At 36.8% G+C, this 20,796-nt stretch overlaps 1 long non-coding RNA gene across 1 annotated transcript in view; it reads left to right on the forward strand.

Annotated features, from left to right (window-relative positions):
* The first annotated feature begins 338 nt into the window (after positions 1-338).
* LOC143434221 (uncharacterized) overlaps positions 339-20,796 on the forward strand; it is a 34,907-nt gene continuing 14,449 nt past the window's right edge. Inside the window, exons 1-3 of the long non-coding RNA XR_013103560.1 lie at positions 339-424; positions 19,591-19,677; positions 20,608-20,744. This is a non-coding gene — a long non-coding RNA (uncharacterized LOC143434221). The remainder of the gene's footprint in view (positions 425-19,590; positions 19,678-20,607; positions 20,745-20,796) is intronic.

A 20,796-nucleotide genomic window follows, 5' to 3' on the forward strand; every position in this document is an offset into this window, starting at 1 on the left:
GTAGAAAAAAGATGAACATCACAACTTGGGATATATATTATACTATTATCCTATTATAGTGTTAGATTCTAGAATCTAATACAGATCCAACAATATTGTAAAATATTTAATCATTCTTGGAAATGAATATACAATCTTGTGAAATAAAATGCTATTAAACAAGTTAATCATGTAGAAATTATATAGATTACATTGGGACAAAAGTATGCATATTTGCATATTGAGATTTGTATTTGCACATTAAGTTCCCTGTAGATACTCAGCAAGTTCAATTTTAAAAATATTAAGGTATTACATATCTATGTCCACAAAGTTCACTTTTTGTTTGCTAAGGAGTACTTTTTCATATGTATTTTCAGGTTGCTGACCCTGAGGAGTCTATATTTGCAGAGTCTGGAAGCACAAATTTCCTTGATGCGTCACTGTGAGTGCTACATTGACCCCTCTATCACTGAAGCATGTGTTCTTCTCACTGGGGCTGCAGTGCAATAAACTTGTTATTCATAGCACAGAGTAGGTCCTCAGGGATGGTATTCATGCTCCAAAAGGATTGAGCCTGAGTCACTGTCTTTAACATGCCAGTTCTAGCTTGTTGGTTGTTGTATTGGTTACTTTTCTGTCACAGTGATAAAACACCATTGATCTAGGCAAATTATAGAAGAGTTTATATTAGCTTATTATTCCTGAGCAATAAGTGTCCACTATGGTAGGGAAGCCGCAGAGATGCCAGTAAGTTTCAGGGCTGGAGTGACTGTCTGAGAGATCATGTCGAACAGCATGCACAAACTAGGGAGATAAAATGAGAAGTGGAATACCAATACTATTATACACTGGGGCCCTAGAAATTTTGGATGTGGTAAACTAAAAGAAGATCCATACATCACCTATGGGGCACATGAGTTCCAACAGCATCTCCAATTTGCACACCAATTTTTCCTCAGTTTTTTCAGTGACCATGAGACTCTTAGTTGAAATAATGGCTTATAAGCCTTTTCTATGGATCACATCCTTTTGACCTTATTTTTTTTTCACAAGGGACAAACTCATTAATCTAGACTATTAATATATAATGGTTGTGTATTTTATATGATTACAAACTAGGTATTTCCTCATCTGATTGGTAGTAAAAATAACATGTTTCTTAGAGCCATGTGCCTATATCATATTCCTGAGGTCATGTTAACCTAGTGTTCCAAGAAAAGCATGTTTGATATGGTACCAAGACAATTATATGACCAGTGGCTCATTGTATTATACTCACCGCAGGAGACATCTTATTTCTTCAGGGCCTATACTGCTAAGTGTGAGATCTGTAGGGTCTAATACTCATGAATCTCCCTAGGAATAACATCACTTTCTGACATTCTCATTTCCTGTAATTCAATACTACATTTGTGGTACTATCTTTTAAGTCATAAACTCTGATGATTACTTCCTGGTCTAGGGCCATACCATTTTCTAAATTTTCTAAATTTCACATTCTAGAGAATGTGAGAGATTCTGTGTAGAAACATGAAGGCTACTAGCTTTAACCTCTCTCTCCACTGCATGTGACTTACAGTTGATGCTTGCCATTGCTATAGAGACCACCATTGATGCCTTTATCATCACGATCTAGATCAAACAGCTTCCTCTTTCCTGGTCTGCTTTCTTTACCAACAGTTTCTATTTTCCTGAGAGAGATGATGCAAGATGTCACACAACAATTAGATCCTGCTGAGAGGACAAGATTGTTCCTTGGAAATAAACAACCTTCAATGCCCATATAACAAATATTAGACCAACTCTCCAGGGCTTTCTTAAATAGGCATCACTTATTTGTGTCAGGTACAGATCCCCTTCCTTCTCCATCTTCACTATCATCCTTCCAGTCTTTGCTGACATGAACAATTCTTGTTTCTTGCAAAGTTCTATTTTCTCTCTAATTTAATTTATGTCTCTTCTGATATCCTTGGAGTTTTTGATTCCCAGTATCGTCTTTTACCTCTTTATGGCCACAGAGACCAAGTCAGCTGATACATATACTCTCATACTTTATACAATCTTTGTTTCCACCTTCGTCACCTCATCCACTCTCACCTTCATGCCAACAAGTTGTGGTGCTGTGATATAGAGTATAATATGGAAAGATCTGGCATTTCATAGATTATGTAGAGTTTGGACTCCAGGAATAGCCTAAGTCCTCACACTAAGCAAGTAATATTTGAGCCTTGGGGGCTCACATGGGAATCCAGACACTACAGCTCCTCTTGATGAGTCATTGCTCATCTTTCCTCTGTTATGTTCTAGAGTCTCTGTTCCTGTCTAAGCTCAGGTTAAGCTTTCTCTTCTATCCTCACCATGGCATGGTACAGTATTCTTAGGATGGTCCCTTGCGCCAGGGGAAATCAAAAGGACAAGAGGTGTATATTCTACTCACAAGTTGTTCAAAGTAGTTCCAAAGACACTTAATGACTATAGATTATTATTGAAAAATTCTAGATAAGTTCATAAATTTCAAAGAGAGGCCTATTTTTAACTTAAGCCTAAAAGAAGAGTTGAACTATGCTCGAGGTTTGAAATTGCTCAGCTCTCCCAGCTTTGACCTTAGATTAGGAATTTGATTTCTTAATGTCAGTTGTTTCCCTGCAAATGAGAAATGTGATTCATTTCTCCTCGTTTCAACAAGTTGTTAAAATAATTTGAAACACCATTGTAGATTCTAAAGTATAGTTCAGTTTGTCGTCTGCTGTTAGGGCCTCTTATACTTTAACCAGATATGAAGGAGAATTAAGAGTGAAAAAACATGTTTTAATACTTACTGAAGTAGAAATGGCAACTGCTTAAATTCTCTATACCTCATTCATAGGAATAATAATAATAACAATAATAATAATATCAAAAACAGTGATACTAGTAATACCTAGTAATAACTAATAGTAATAATAAATTTATAATAATCTTATCATAATTGAATATATGTTAATAAGTTATTATGGACCAGGGTTATATAGCCAAAGAGGATGTATTTGGTGCTAGCTACAAACCACATAGTTATTAGACAGTATCATAATCACTTTGATTAGAACATTATATTGGAAACCTAGAAATAATATGGATTCTATACCCTTTATGTAGAAATAGACAAAATTCTACTACTATTATATGTAGCAAATATTATGTTTTAAATATTACATAATATGTGTATTCATCTTCATTACTTCTTTAAAGCCACAAATGAATACAATTTCAGCATAGTATCATACTAATTTCTATAGTCAAATAGTTACATGAATGGTATTACATACATCTATAGTATTCTAAGCAATTTCCTCTTCTGGAGTTAAATACATCAAACTTTAATTTAACTAATGTGCACTCATTGTATTTTAATTAATGCTTAATGTGTCATCAGTTTAGGGTTGTTATGAAGTTTTGATTGATTTTTTTTTTTTTTTTGGTTCGTTGATATCTTATATCACTACTTGCTAGTGTCCTTTCTAGTATATTTTCTTAAAATTTATTGGTGAATGTATATTTGTCAATTTTATAGACACAATATCCAAAGTTGTTTCACCAATTTGCACTGGCATTTAAGTAATTTCAAAATGACAATACTTAATATTTTTATATTGTGAAATGTGTTTCATTAGGAGAAAAGTTGCCTCTGTTTCTTGTTTTAATCTTATCTTGACTATTGGTGAGGTTCAGCTTCACCTGAATTATAGCTAAGTATCTTATGTCTCTTTGTTGTTTAAGAAGCTATACCTTATACCAAGGAAGGGACATCAGAATGAGCTTGGTCGACTAAATTCCACACAGTAGAGAAAAAACTCCTACCATACCCAATTGTCTATTTTCAATATGATTAATTAATTTCTTCACTTGAATCTTACTTTGATTGCAATGCATGCTTTTGAGGCTCACATTTACACCTTAAAGTGATATTTGCATATCAGTTCAACTCAGAATATTGTGAATTTTCTATTTCAACTTCTTTTTTACTCCTAATTTTCAGAGTATTGTTCTTCTAAATTTCTGTGTGTTTAAATGACTGTGTTTTGACTTTTTACATGAATCTCTAATTTTATTGCTATACAGCACTGAGCAAGTACTTTGTGTGTGTGTTTGCTTGCTTGCATGTGTGCGTATTCATGTGTGCATTTGTGTGTGTACATGTATACTCAGGCATACAGCATCCATATGTATGCACATGTGTATAGGATACAAACACCAATTTCAGACATTATTCACGAGGTACAGTTAAAGCCCTCACAACTCTGAAACTCACCAAGTACATTAGGCTGGCAGGCTAGTGAGCCCTAGGGAATCTTCATATTTTGCTTCCTACCTCCTCAGCACTGGATTGCTTATAGACACTCTTTTGACTTTTTTATTTGGATTCTGAATATCAGACCTCAGAGCCTTGTGACTGTGTAGCAAATTGTCACTGACTGAGTCATCTGCTCAAACTTTGATGATGTTAGCTCTCATATGATCAGAGACTACTACTAATATAATAATAGAATTAATATAATATAATATAAAGTATCATATACTAGGTCTTATGGTCTATTTTTATATATTTTTTCATACTAGCACAAAATGTGTATATATTTTACACTTGTCCAGTGTAGGATTTAATAACAGTTTTGTCATTTGTCATTCTACTCTAAGACTTTATTAAAATACAACCCACTGAAAATCCTGTCTATAGCTTGGTCTGCTTTATGTATATGTAAGCTTTAAGTTAAAAATATCATGACTGAGGCATATATGAACTCACATAAACCATGGCAGCATGCACTAGGCCTGCACAGTTTCAAGACAGAATGGATTGCAATGTTGACATGGTGAAGGACACTACTATTCAAGGATCTATCTTCAACTGATGCACACCAGCAAAGGGAAAATCTGTGTTCTGCTGTGGAGTCTCACTAGGTATACCAACTACACTCTAGCGTAGGCTTCCTGCCCAGGTGTAGTTGGCTAATACAATGAAAACTCAATGGTATTTTTGCAGACTTTTTCGATCATTTTTTCTTTGTTTGAGCTTTTGGTCCTATTGGGCATTTGCTTGTTTATTTTGATTTCTGTTTTTGTGGGGTGGTTTGTATGTGTTGTGTTGTGTTTGTGTGTGTGTGTGTGTGTATGTGTGTGTGTGTGTATGTGTGTGTGTGTGAAAGAGAGAGAGAAAGAGAGAGAGAGAAAGAGAGAGAGAAAGAGAGAGAGAGAGAGAGAGAGAGAGAGAGAGAGAGAGAGATAAAGGGAGGAAGAGAGAGGGAGAGAGATGCAGAAAGAGATACATACAGAGAGAGGCAAAATGGAGAGACAGAAAAAGAAAAACAGAGAGGGAAGGTCATAAAGTTTGGGGGGTATGGTGTTAGGGAAGATCTGAGAGGAACAGGGAGAGAATAAATCATCTGAAGATGTATTTTATGAAAAAAGTATCATTCGATTTTTAAAAAGGAGTGGCTTTGAGAATCATTGGATACCAGGTCCCATTTAATCCATTGGTACAGCCCCTGGGTAGCCTTTCAAGAGTTAGTAAATAGTCTTCCACCCATGCCCCTGCCTAAATTCAATGAGTCACCAAAAAAAAAAACAACAAAAAGAAAAAAAACATATCCATAAAAGCAGAAGTTTGTCTTCCTGAAAAGGTGCGTCTCAGCAGGAGAGAGGATGATAAAAGAGGGTAATATGTGTGCATGTTCAAGACATAAACAAATATTAAATTATTAGAGAATATATAAAAATGATGGCCTTTATATATGTATAGGAATTCATGTATTAAATTTAAGTTTATATTAATTAGAAATAATATATAACAACTTGTATCCATATAATTATATTAAAATAGCACAATATATTATATACAATGGGTAGAGAAAGTGAATACTATAGACTGCATGCCATCTGCAAATCCTAAAATATCTACTGTCTGACATCTTACAGAAAACATGTACTAATCTACATTTTCTTGGTTTATTTCTGCTTAATTTATAATCTCTTACAAGTATGTGTTGACATCTCCTCTTGAGTTAAACAAACCCATTAGTTAAACAATTGGCACTTTTGCTTTGATTTAAAAAGTTATAATTTTAAGTATACATACATCCAGGATTTATCATTCTGGTGAATTATCCATTTTATAATATATAAGGGTCGACCATATCCATATTAATAGCTCACTTCATTCTCCTAATTAACATCTCTCTTGCCTATATTAAAAGGAAGCTGGTATCCAAATGTTAATACTTCAGTAAATATTATCACCAGGAATATTTTCACCGTAGGTATTGTTTGGAATATCTTCTACTTTTGAAATGTTATCTCAGAAAACATTTGGGTTTTCTTCCTGTGTACCCCAGAGATGCTTCAGAACCGAGAGAAGTTAATTTCTTAATATCACCATAGAGATGATTAAATAACCATACAAGACAGCCTGAATCTTAAGCAAATGTACATGTTTCTTTGGGTGTTTGATAGTTCTGAATAACAATGCCCCCACCCCCTGGGTTATCTGCTCAGAGTCACAGTTCATTCTTTTTCTGTTTGCCTGACAAACACTTGCCCTCTCTCATTCTTTACATTTGCATTGCTTGTCTTAGGCACAGTTTCACGGAAGGAATTCATGGTAACCCTAGCCAATTAAAAAGGCGTCTCTCCTATGAGGTTAGTTATCATCCCAGTATTCAGCATCCTTGCTTGGGTTTTAAGAATCAAATCCTGGGTATGAGTAGGTTTAACAAGCTAAACTTAGTCACTGTCTCCCAATATATCAATTAGAGTTAAGTAATAACATAAAGTAGGAGAAATATATTTACTTAAGCTGATAATTTTACTTGAAAGAGGCACAAATAAAGAGGCCAAGTGAGCCCTTGAATCCATTTGTAGAGTACTGACATGAGATTTAGGTTTAATTAGAGATGAAGAAGTATACCTATCTAAGCATTATTGACCAGGGTATTTCTGGTTCAGCACTCATCCACCATTGTCTTGGCTCCAGTGTCACATGCACCGTAATCTGACATGTAGTAAAACTGTGAAATCTCTTTCTGGGAAGAAAAAAAGTACCTTGTCTGAATGACATGAGGCCTTCAACTTTTCTCTTCCTCCTGTATGACATTTTTGGAAAATAGAATTCAGCTGGTACCACCTTTCTTTTTAAGGTTTCATAGTCAAAGGATGGGTCATAAGTGGCTCTTTCCATTATTTTAATTTTTTTAGTTTTAATTGTTTTTATACAGTATATGTCGATCATATTATTTCTCTTCTTCTCTTTAGAGTGTCTTTGATCTTTCCAGGATGAGTGCAGCACTAATTCCAAGTCATGGGCCTTTTACCCTAATACTATTTTAATACTTTACTATAATGCCAGTTCCCAGTTCTTTCTCTTTTTTTATTAGATATTTTATTTATTTACATTTCAAATGTCATCCCCTTTCCCCATTTCCCATCCCTAGAACCCCCTATCCCATCTCCTCCTCCTTTATGCTTTTATACAATTTTAATTACATGCATGTATTAAGGTCAGTTCTAGGTTAAGGGTCTAGCAATACAACAGATGCAAATAGTCAAAGAACAAGCAAGACAATAAACACAAATAGTCAAAGAACAAGCAAGGCATTCAACCCAATTACATGAACACTCCCATGATCACTGTTTTTAAGGAGTTATCAGGATGACCAAAATATCTGAGCCTACTTACCTGTCCTAGCCCAAAGTCATTTTCATGTCTGAAGCCTACTTCCTTGTTCTATCCTAAAATTTGGATTCCTGCCTGAAATTACTTTGTTCTGGCCTAAGATTTATATTTCTATGTGAAATAACTTCTGTGTTCTAGCCTAATGTCAGATTCCTGCCTGAAGTCTATTTCCTTGTCCTTGGACAATGTTATATTCCTGTCAAGCAGTCCATTTTCTTGTCCTTGGCCCATGTCAGATTCTTGCCAAGCAACCCCAAAGCCTCTCCACCTCTCCCCCTTTTGTATTTCATTAACAAGACTGAACCTGCCTTAAGTCATTCTAACAAGAATGCCTTCCTTACCCACCATGGAATATGCATTATCAGAATCAATGCATTTCCGTCTTAAGTTGGTAAGGCTCTGTGCAGAATCTTATCTGCCCTTGGCTTGACAGCCTGTTAAATTAATAACTTCATTTGGAAGTCCATTTTCAGGTTCAAGCTATATACTTTGGCTGCCAACATGTTGATGTTGTTCAAGACAAGCTTTCACAGGATGGTCAGGAATAAAAGTATTCCCAGGACAAAAAGGGCAAGCATGATCAAGCTATATATGCCATTCTTGAAGCTTGACCAAGATAGAAATACTGACCACAGGTCATGGGTAATTTTATCCTCAGTATCTACTGCATCAACACTCAGCAGAGCAATATTCTTAGAATTTATAAGCTTACTAAGTAACCTTAAAACATCCAGAGAGGTGTTAGGATTATGTCAAATACCAGTTTTTTCTAAACTAGATTTTTGTGCTCATTTATATGTTTAAAATTTATTTTATACATTATTTTGTAGAGGCATATCTGTGTTATAACACTATAATATTCTATCATATTTCAAAATTTGAACCCAACTATCTCATCTCTTTACCCCAACAATAGTGTATACAATTATATTTTATCATTATGTTCATCATAGGATGGTTGGCCTTAGCCACATTAGGTAACTTGTAAATGAACACATAACCATTAAATATAAAGCAAAGAATAAAAATACCTGGTCTTTTCTTTGCTATGTCATAATTCTGACGGCTTGCAAGGAATTAAGGAGAAGTGAATAAATATAACACAGAAGATTACATTCCCTAGGATCCTGTATGTTGTGTGTGACAGAAATAGCTCAAACTTCTCTAAAGGGAAAATGTTTTTCATGCCTGAAAAATCTGTTCTAGTTAGGGGTACCTCTCTTCATTTCAGCTCTGATTTCCTATGCACTAATTTCATCTCTGGGCAAGCAGCTGAATATATTAGAAAGATAAAAATATGCTTATCTCAGTCTATATTCTTCAGTTTAGTAACCTTAAAACAATAAAAATCTTTCTCTTCTGACATCACCAGCAAAATCCAAGGGATGTGCCACTGACTTCAGTAATGGGCTGGTGACTCACTCCTATTAAAAGATTTTGTATGGTCTTGAGAAGACCTGATTAAGTAAGGAAACTTGAAGCATTCTGCTTCAGTACACCAATGGTTCAGGCTCTAAGAACTACAATTGATAAATGGTACCGCAGGAAACTGCAAAGCTTTTGTAAGGCAAAGAACACTGTCAATAGGACAAATTGGCAGCCTATAGATTGGGAAAGAATCTTCACCAAGCCTACATCTGACAGAGGGCTAATGCCCAAAACTAACAAAGAACTCAAAAAGTTAGACACAAACAACCTAAATAATCTAATTTAAACTGAGTTACAGAGAATTCTCAACAGAGAATTCAAATGACTGAGAAGCACTTAAACAAATGTTCAAACTCCTCAGTCATCCAGGAAAATGCAAATCAAAACATCTCTGAGGTTCTTCCTTATATTCATCAAAATGGTTAATATCAAAAACTCAGTGACAATACATGCTGGAGAGGATGTGGAACAAGAAGAACAATCCTCCATTGCTGGTGGGAGTACCAACTTCTACAATGACTATGGAAATCAATTCTGTGGCTTGTAAGAAAACTGGGAACAGTTCTACCTCAAGACACAGCTGTACCTGGGTATATACCCAAATGATGCTCCAACATCCCACAAAGACCCATGGCCAACTATGTTCACAGAAGCTTTATTTATAATAGCAAAAAACTGGAAACAACCTAGATGTCCCTTAACTGAAGAATGGATAAAGAAAATGTGGTACATCTACACAATGGAGTACTATTCAGCTATTAAAAACAAAAACATCATGACTTTTACAGGCAAATGGATTGAACTTGAGAATATCAGACTGAGATAACACAATCCCAAAGGGCACTAAGGTACATACCCACTTATAAGTGGATATTAGCCATAAAGTACAGGACACATATGCTACACTCCACAGACACAAAGAAGCTAAACAAGAAGAAAGGCCTAAACAAGGAAGCTTGAATCTCCCTAGAAGGGGGAATAAAATAGTTATTAGGGGTAGATGAAGGGAGTATACTGGGGGGGGGGGCATAGGGGAAGAACAGGAGAGATGACTAGATGGCCATGAAAATGTATGGAAATTTGCAACTGACAGGGGTGAGGAGGTGGGAGGCATCTCTAGAATGAAATAGAGATGTGGGATAAGTTAGATGCCCAAGCATAAGTTAGGGTAACCTTAGCTGTGACTCACTACATTGGCGATATGAAACATGAAGAACGCACCTCTTCTATAATCAGGCAAGAATCCCAGGGGAGCCTAGAGACACCAACCTACCTACAATACTTTCAACTCAAAATTTATCCTTTCTACCAGAAATGCTGGCAGGGGGAACAGACAAGAGACTGAGGGAATGGCTAACCATGAACTGGCCCAACTTGAGACCATCCAATAGGCAAGTACCAGTCCCTACTATTAGTGCCACTCTGTTGTACTTGAAGATAGGAGTAAGTTGTCCTTTGAGAGGCTCCAGCCAGCTGTTGACTCAGACAGATACAGACACACACAGCTAAACAGTGGATGGAGCTTGGGGACTATTATGGAAAAATAGGAGGAAGGATTGCAGGCTCCAAAGGGGATAGGAACTCTGCAGGAAGACCAACAGATTCAACTAACCCAGACTCTTGGGGCTCTCAGAGTCTGAACCACCAACCAAAGGGCATACATGGGATGAACCTAGGCCTCCTCGAATGTACTTAGCATATGTAAAGTTTGGTCTTCATGTGGGTCTCCAACAACTAGAATGGGGACTATCCCAAAAGCTCTGGCCTGCATGTGAGATATATTCTTTTAGCTGAGATGCCTTGTCTGGCCTCAGTGGAAGAGGAAGCACCTAGTCTTGTAAAGATTTGAAGTGCCAGGCTGTGGGGATACTTGGAGAAGCACCCACTCAAAGGAGAAGGGGAGGGGTTTGGGGGAAGGGTTGCAGGAAGGGGTGACAGGGAGATGGGTAGTGAATATGAGGTAAAGTGAATAAGTAAAAAGGTAAAATATTTAATTAAATTAATAAAAATATTGAGGTATTAGGATTTCTTGTTTCACATTTTAGTTTATTTTTAATTATGTTCTAATTCTTTTATCTTAAAAAATTCTTATAGAAAAGAATCAGGTAATATTCTTGAATATAGTGTCAACAAGGATTTATAGAAATAAATAGCAAGCCTTATCTGGGTTGTATTGAAGATTGTCTTAAGGAAGTCACCATAGAATGTATCTTCATAGAATGAATGATTTGAAGGGCTCTATAACGGCTCTTTGGACTAGCACATCTTTCTGTATTATGAAAGTTTGCTGAATTTTCTGAAGAAAAGGAAAAAGACAGTAAGTAAATTGGGATAATTTATATTGAGTAACTACAGTGTATCTGTCCTCTTGTAAGCATATTACATAGGTTATCATGTTTGTCTATTTAATTCAGTAACTTGCTGAGGATCATATATTTCAATTTACCTGCCAAAACAAAACATAATAACTTTGCTTTAAAAATCCTAAGAGTTAACATTTAAACAGTTCTTACCAAATTCCCTGTTTTATACAGATATTCTCTTTTTATCATCTGCATATTTCACGAATCTGAAGTCTCTTTGAAGTTCACCAGCAAGAATTAGAGGACAAGTAAGAGCCTAGACAGGTCTTCCAGCTAGTTAAAAAGCAGGCTTGGGATTTAGCCAAGTTCTTGCCCTTTCAAGCAGGCTGGCATCTTTGTTCTTTAATAGTCACTGTTGTTACTTGCATGCCCCCAAGTGGAGGAAAACCAAAGGTCACATGGCATCTGAGTAGAATTCATTAGCAGTATCAAGGGGGAAGAAAACCTTAGAAGAGGCATGGACAGGGTAGGGCAGTGTGCTGTCAGGAAGAGTCTCTGAGAGCTCAGGGGCAGGCAGGGGCTGCCAATCGTGAGATATGAGGACAAAGCCCTTTTACTGTGGGTGCATTGTGCAATGTGTGTACTTGCTATTGGGTGACATATGTCTTTGTTTGCCTATAATTCCACAACGTCTGTTAGAACCTGTTGGTGCTCTGCTTCCAGGGTGATAAATGCATGCAGACAGCTCACACTGGGCGAGCAGCTTCTGTGTGCTTAAAGAGAATAGAACACAGGCTTAGATATTGCAACCCTTCATTCTCTGGTTAAGAAGGCAGGATGCTGTGTGTTTTTATGTACTTATAGATATGAGTATAGACTCATAATGTATACTCATATTTGTACATAATCACATATGCATGTATAAAATAGTTTTTCTGTGCATCTCTCCAGCTTAAAAGAAAGTCGTTTCTCATTGTCTGCAACAACGTTCTCCCTGATAAAGTATAAGGTTCATGAGTGGTCATTCTGACTTTTTAAAACAATCTTATTTTTCCAATTGCACCAATCTTCACCCAAAAGAGAGAAAACATAGCATAGTTTTTTGAGGGAGAAAATATGTATTCATATCTTTCCAGTTTTCTCATTCTGTTAACATATTAGCATAGGTTATATTTTGAGAGAGAGCAAAATCAGCCAGGCAAGGGACCTTTGAGAGAGTGATAGAATCTTCCCTTCCACCACCCCATTTCCAATGACGCATACAACATCAGAATAGGATTTCCTCATACCTCCAATGCAGCTTCTTTATATCTGGCCTCTAGCTTCTCACTTTCAGGGATACAGCATTTCTCTTTAAACAACGAATATCAAGCTTTTCTGGGTGGAACACCAAAGGGGGGAAAAAAAAAACTAACCATTGAAAATTCCAGCATTTACTAATCCCCAAAGACTTTTTCTGTATCCAAAATTTATGTCAGTTATCTTGTACCGTGTAACGAGTTGTTCTGAAACACTTCAGTTCCAAAGGAGAAACATTTATTATCTCAACATTAAGAGTGAGTAAAAGCTGTGGTCATGGGTTAATTGCTTGTGGTTCAAAGTCTCTCTTGAGGCTTATTCAACCTGTCAAGCAGGAGAACAGTTTCAGTGAAATCCCATGCCGTGTGTGTGCTTCCGAGTTCATTCACCTCTGAGGCTACTTGTAGAATCTGGCTCCTGACCACATAGACTTGTTTCTCAGCACTCCCACATCTTGACATCTGAGTTCTCCCCAACTCTCCCTTGGGAATAGGATCAGACACAGTGATAAGTGTCTAGAATGGAAGGTGAGGCCTTTTTAGAGCATAATCAAATACATAACTAATTCCAGTGTCCAGTCAAGTGGGGATGATTAGCAGATTCTGAACACAAGACCACAGGAATGCCTCTGTAAGTCCACTAGCGCGTTTCTCAACACTCTCAGTTGCAGGACAAGGGAGGAGATTAGGATAGCAGAGCACTGCTGTACCGTTCTCTAGGGACTGGCATGCGAACCAACAAATATTTTTAAAATCCAACTGAGGATCCTCATTATTTCTTCAAAACCAAAATTGCAATAGGTCTGGTGCAATCCTCCTGGTTCTAAGTAGTAATGTTGTAATAGGAAAGTGACTGTTGAGTGTTTAGACTCTGACTTTTAAACTCTTTAGATAAAGATCACCCATGTTAAACCAAATGATGCCGTTTATTTCTCTTGTGACCTTTTCTCTATTATTGTCAGACACTGTTACTTTGTAAGAGATTAGAGTATCAGAGTTTAGAAAAAAAAATCAGTGTTTGCCACACCAGTTTTGACTCATTGCTCTAAACTTCAAATTCTTTCTTGTTAATGTGGGAGACTCCTCCCCACTTTATGTGTGTATTCATATGTGCATTTCAAAAAGGATAACATTAGATAAATTAAAGTATTTTTATAATTTGTCAGGCAGAGATATTTCTGCTTTTGTAATTAATGAATTTAATTCAATGTGCAGGGGAAATACATGTTAGTGGTAGAGCATTTGCCTGGCACTTGGCCCATGGTTCCATCCTTTGCACCTTTTCTTAATACACAACCTAGAAAAAAAATTTACTACCAAAATATCTATGTATGTCCACTCAGTAGTTTTGTGCTGATATGTTCTCCCAGAAATATAGTCATTTTACTTCCTGTGAAATAATTGACTTTACAGTGTGGTTGACCCATTTGCAAAGTGACCTACTCAATCACTCAGTATTCTCTTTGGTTAGAACTGAACATTTAACAGCCTTGACTTTGTGCAGACACCTCATACTTCTTGTTCCTAGTGAGTTTTTATCTTCTATATAATTGTGTACATCCGCAATTGAGGGACACATTTTATTCTTGTCAGTATAGTCAAAATCTCATATTTATTTATTTTTTTATCCTCTAACTTATTTCAGTCAGCTTTGAAGTTGTGAAGGTTTATCTCCATAAACTGGATTTAGTCACAGTAGAACCCCCCCCCCCTCTTTCTCACTGTACTTGTTTGTGTATAAATGTTTCTGAGAAGGCTTACCTATAAAGATATTACTAACCCTTGATATAAGTAGTACCTTTCAGTGGGATGGAATACTGGACTGAATCTGAGGAAGTAATTGAGTAGAAAACCCCATTCACTACCCTTTGATTTTTGGCTGTAAAAACAATATGACCAGCTGCTTCATCCTCTTTCCCCTATGGCCTGCCCTGATGATTCACTCAAATTGTACTACTTGACACTGGGAGCCAAAATAAACCCTTCTTTCTTTCAATTCCTTCTTGTAATGTATTTAGCTATAGCAATGAAAAAGAAATTAATACAATGGTAGACTGTAGAACTTCATGCAAAGGGATAGATTAGAGTAATAATTCTGACTCATTTACTGTGATCTAGCCACTGAATCAATTTTTGCTGCGGTTGAATGTTGTAAACATGGTAATAGCCAAGACAATTTCTACTCTGGGGAATCTCTATAGACTGTCTTCAATAATGCTTAGTTCTTCACATTGTCTAGTGCCCTGATCCTCTCTGATTGTAGCACATACCCTTTTCTACAGTGCCTAGGAATGAGTACAATGTGTTGTCCTTTAGGAAAGGCCTGTGTGTTTCCATCATCATTTCCATCCTAATTATATTTGTGAACATAACTATGAATGCTTTAACCTTGCCTTTGGGAATTCAACCATTTGGTAATTTATATATTTCTAAAAATATTTTCATAATTTTTGGAAATTCCATACATGAGCACTGCAGTTACATCACTTCCTCCCCCTCCCTCTCCCTTCAACTCCTCCAAAATCCATGATCTCTTTTAAAATTATTGTTACACATATATGCATACACATACAACCTACTGAGTGCATTTAGTTTTGCATTCATTCATCCATGTGTCCAGGATTGACTTCATGGAATTGGACATCCCATATAGCATTCAATGATTTCACATGTTTCAATTTTTAGTCTCCTTTCCATCTCCCATTTTTTTTCACAGTTATCCATTAGGAAAGAAGAACCGACTTTATGGAATAGATATAATAATAAAGTGGATATCTTACGGACCTGTTCTTTGTCTTCTCAGTTCAGCTCCTGCACTATGGACTGTGAATGTTTTGAATTAACTCAGTTGATTATGAAGAATCCCTTAAACTTTTGCTTTAACAGAATCTAAGCTTCTCTTTCCAGAGTGATTCAATTAAGATTCATTCTAACTGCAGAACCCTGTCTACATAATTGTTCCTTTAAAGTCCTCTAAAAGACATGTATCAAATTCCCTAGTGCTGTCTAGATTCTAGTTTTACCTCCAATTCCCTACTTAATGAAGCTGAAAAGAGCGAGTTATTATATTGTTCCTTTGTTTTTATTGGACAGGCCCAAGAGAATTTGTCCAGTTCTGCTGAAATACTACTAATCTGACATTTTCCCAAGGATTTAGAACATGTTCTTTGTATGTGCAAAATGTGAGACAGCGATTTCTTTTCCTTCCCTTCCCTCTACCTTTCTCTCTCTCCCTCTCTCCCTATGCTTCTCTCTCCTTCCTTCCTTCCTTCCTTCCTTCCTTCCTTCCTTCCTTCCTTCCTTCCTTCCTCTCTCTCTCATTTCTTCCTCTTTCTTTCTCTCCTTCTCTTCCTTTGCCTTTTTCTCTTTCTTTTTTTTCTGGGTGGCTGTACATATATATGTATGTGTGTACATGTGTATGTGTTCATGCATGCATACATGCGTGCATGCTTGCCGATGTAGCCCAGACATTGCTGGAAATGTTATCCCTTATTTTTCTCTCCCATATTGTTTTGAAGAAGGAACTCTCACTGCAGCAGAAGTTCATTATTTCAGCTATAATGGTCATTATTGAGTCTCAATGTTCTAACTGCTTAGGTGCAAGTGATACTGACTGCCACACACAGCTTTTACATGGATGCTGATGATCCAAACCCAGAACTTTGTGCTCTCATAGTAGCTCTGTATATATGCTACAATCCTTCTGAACCTGTGAGAATATATTTCATATATTCTTACCAAAACGCTATCTATTGATACTAGTGGCTTTTAGCATGCTATAATTTCAGTCTTGCTTCTTCCGGTGACCTTGGCTTAGTGGACAGTGGGAAAGTACCATGGAAAAGCTGTGTGGCAATGAGGTACTGTCAGTGACTTTTCCCAAAAAAGTAACACTATGCCATCTAGAATCTGAGACATTTATCTGTGCTTAGAAGAGTTATGTCATGAAAGTTTGTTCAGGGGATGGGACATTTACGTGTTGACTAACAGGGAATATGAAAATAAACTACCTGGAAGAATTCACTGGGTCTCACCTAGTTGCTAGACAAAAATACAAGAATAAATAAATTTAAGTGTAAGGCATTTCTTTTACTTCTTTGTCTTTCCTTCTTTCCTTCTTTCCTTCTTTCCTTCCTCCCTCCCTCCCTCCCTCCCTCCCTCCCTCCCTTCCTTCCTTCCTCCCTTTCTTTCTTTCTTTTCTTCATATTTTATGTATCTTTCTCTTACAAATGGGAACTCTATGGAGCAACCAGGTTCTAGACTTAAAACATGGTCTCCATGTTCTTGATCCCATACCTCCTTTTCATGGTCCTTTTTCTTTTGTTAAGACTAGGATATATCCTAAGTAACTCCAGGTTTGCATGGTCCACATCCTAGTAACAACCCTGCCAAGACCCATGTCCTAGAAGAAATAGCAATCCTTGCTTGCTCTGGAATAGACTCGAAACAGAGATAATTGCTATCACCTGTGAACACACCAATGTGCCTACTAGGCTCAAACAGACACTGGTTAAAATAAGTGCAGCAGAAAACAAAACCAACAGTCATGAATCTGGAAAAGGAAAGGTAGAGAGATGAGGTGGGTTGATAAGGAGATAAGAGACTGGATGTGGTCATAGATTTCAGAATACATTGTAGACATGTATGTAATTTGTAAATATAATTGATCAATAAAAAATTTTAAAAAACATGTCCTGAACAAATTAAAAACAATTTTATGCATGCTCATTTATTCAAAGTTAAGAATCATGTGCCACAGATAAAGTCTTGGAGCCTGTGTGAGTCTGAAGTTCTGGCATTATTTATAAAACATTTATTTGCATATGACCTGTGTTTGTGAAATCTGAATTTATTTTAAATGATGCATAATGGAGAAAATCTATACAAATTTATGGGATGCCATGTGATATTTTGACATAAGTGTATTTTGTGCAATACAACCCTCAAGTAATTACCACTTAAGTTTAAAACATTCTAATTCCTTTTTCTAGTTTTCAGAAATGTGTCTTATCATTTATAGCCACATTACTGTAGAATATCACAGCAAAACTTCAATCCATCTATAAATTAGCAACCCTTGCTCTACTATTACGAATTTGGCACACCTTCCATTTTTCCCTAGCCATTGACAATGACCATTCCACTTTGCCTCTATGAGAGAGCTTTAGATTATACATAAGAATGATCTCATATACTTCTTATCTTCCTGTGTCTAGCTCATTTCATTTAATGCAACAACCTATTGGTCTGTCTGTGTTGTCATGTGTGACAGAATTCCATTGTGGGAGGATCTTGGTTAATTTTGATTCTCATGTGGAACCAGAGGATGTTTTTCTAAAAGCCCTAGTGAAGTTGTTGCATTCTGTGGATGGCACATTGATTAGGTCATTAGTGGTACACCAGGTCATTTGTAATGGATGCAGTATAATGGTGGGTAAATGAGGTTGCTAAGAGCAAGGATTGGCATTGAGAATGCTAGGACAAAAGTTCAGTTCCATGATTTTTGGGTCTGATCACTAGCATCCTTCCTCTTAGATTCTTTCTCTGCCAAATGAATGATTAGTGTTAATGATATCCTGCCAAGTAGGAGCACACTTCTGTTGTGATAAGATGGTTTCTACCTCTGATTGGTTTTGTGATCATTTGAGCCTCAAGTTCATTAGTTTGTTTCTTAGCCATTTGCCTCTTGGATCCATATTTTAACAAATTTGATACCCACAAATACTCACCTCTGTACACTTCATCACTTGCCTACCTCATTTCTGGTCATCGGTAAGATGCGCCAGCTAAAGGTTAATGTGAAGGAAAAGATAGATGCCATCACATTCATTCTAGTTGCTTACATCTATCATATGTGCTCAGAATTTGAGTGGTATGCATATGATTCTATCTAATGTCCCACAGAAAATGATTCACCTAATCTTCTGAACAAGTTTCTGAAATCTTTGTCTCTGGTCCTTAAGTTGTGCATGACAGTGGTGTACCCTTGAAGCTACTCCTTGGACCACTGGCATCTTCTAGCTCTCTGAACAGTGCTGAAGTCAGCTGGGATTAAGCATCTCTCATTGCTCATCATTAAAATGGGTTAAAATGTCTAAGTTGTTTACTTCCTGTGAGAATTACATAAGATAGATTTGAACGTACATTCCATGAACAATAAGGTCACTGCTCAGAGTCTCCACTGATTTCAAGTTATATTACAAAACTACATAATTATATATACAACATGGTGCTGGCACAAAAACAGACAAATAGATCAGTAGAGCAGACTACAGAGCAGAAATATGAACCTACATGATAACAAAGACTTGATTTTTAACAAAAATGCCATAAAATGCATTGAAAAAATAGCTACTCAATAAACGGTGCTGGAAAAAATGAGTATCTACATGAGTAAGCTTGAAACTAGGTTCTCATCTGTCACCCTGCTCAAAACTCAACCTACTCTAAATGGATCAATGACTACAAAAAAAAAATGTGAAAATCTAGAGTATTAGAGAGTACCTTCAAGACATAAGCCTAAGTCTTTTTTTTTTTTTTTTTCAGATTAGGATTTTGGTCCCTCAGGAAATAAAAACAATAATCAAAAAATAAGATTTTTGACATTTAATAAACATAGTTTCATTTCACACATGCGCACATTACACAAATCGGTGAAATATGTTTTTTATTGGGATACGCAACTACTTTCTGTTTCAGAGATCTGCTCAGAGGAGGAAAACTCATGGCTAGTACTGTAAACCTGAGCAAAACCCCATGACTTATGAGGTCATGTAGGCTCCATAGCTTAACCTGCTGTTTTGCTAAGTGGAAATGTTATCAAACTACCTTCTAAGTATTTATACTTCTGACCATTTATCATTGTTGCTCTCAGGATTGATATGAGAAACTTCTTCCTGCAGTGAACAGCTGTCAAGGCAGAGAGACCCATAACTGTTCAAAGTTCCAAGAGCAAGTAACTGTGAGTACTCAGTCATAAATGGGACATCTATATCACCAGTCCCATGAGGCATAGAGAACATTGTGGATGAGGGCAGAAAAGTATAAGAACCAGAGGATAGGAAGGAATGTTGGGAAATGTTCTCCTCCAAATATGACACAGTTTTGGACACATGAAGGCATAGACGTTGTGGTTGCAGGTACAAGAACTGTTCAAAATCAAACCATTCCACATTTTTGACTCAATATTCCAGCATGAATTTTGGAGGAGTTTATCTGAAGATCTATAGACAGTAGAGGGCTGTTTAGAGAGGGGTTGCCATGTTTCCTTTGAGGATAAACTTCTCATCTCCTGAAAAGGCACATAGCACTAATTGGATTTAGTGGTTACAAGAAAAAGAGTAGAAAATGAAGGTTGTGGGAGGGGAATCATACAGAGAAGTCTAGGGAAAATAGGGAAGGGAGATTTGGATTGATAAGTCAAGAGTTTACACGATAAACCAAAAATATACATGAATTAATCGTCAAAGAATAAAATATATTCTAAACCAAAGAAAGCATGACAAATATTGAAAAAATGTAGATGATGTCAGAGGAATGGAAACTGGTGCATCTTCTTTTTTATTAATCATTTTATTTGTTTATATTTCAAATGATATTCCTCTTCTCGGTGGTGGCTACCCCTCCACCAAACCCCATTCCCCCTTACTTCCTCCCCTTTGCCTCTTTGAGAGTGCTCCTCCAACCATCCATCCACTCCTGCCTCATAGCTCTAGCATCCCCCTATGCTGGGGCATCAAACCTCCCTCCCCTTCCATTAATGTCAGATAAGGCCACCCTATGCTACATATGTATCTGCAGTTCTGGCTCCCCCCATGTATACTCTTTTGTTGGTGGTTTAGTTTCTGGAAGCTTGAGAGGTTCTACCAGTACTTGACCAATACAGATGCAGATTCTTACAGTGAACCATTGGACTGAGCCCAGGGACCCCAATGGAAGAGCTAGGGGAAGGACTGAAGGAGCTGAAAGGGAATGCAACACCATAAGAAGAACAATATCAACTGGTGCAGTCTTCTGAGTTCCACACAGGTACAACTGCACACACAAGCATGCACAAACACATGTAGGTGAAATGTGACAT

Source organism: Arvicanthis niloticus, chromosome 13 (genome assembly GCF_011762505.2).
Source record: "Arvicanthis niloticus isolate mArvNil1 chromosome 13, mArvNil1.pat.X, whole genome shotgun sequence".
Classification (NCBI taxonomy): domain Eukaryota; kingdom Metazoa; phylum Chordata; class Mammalia; order Rodentia; family Muridae; genus Arvicanthis; species Arvicanthis niloticus.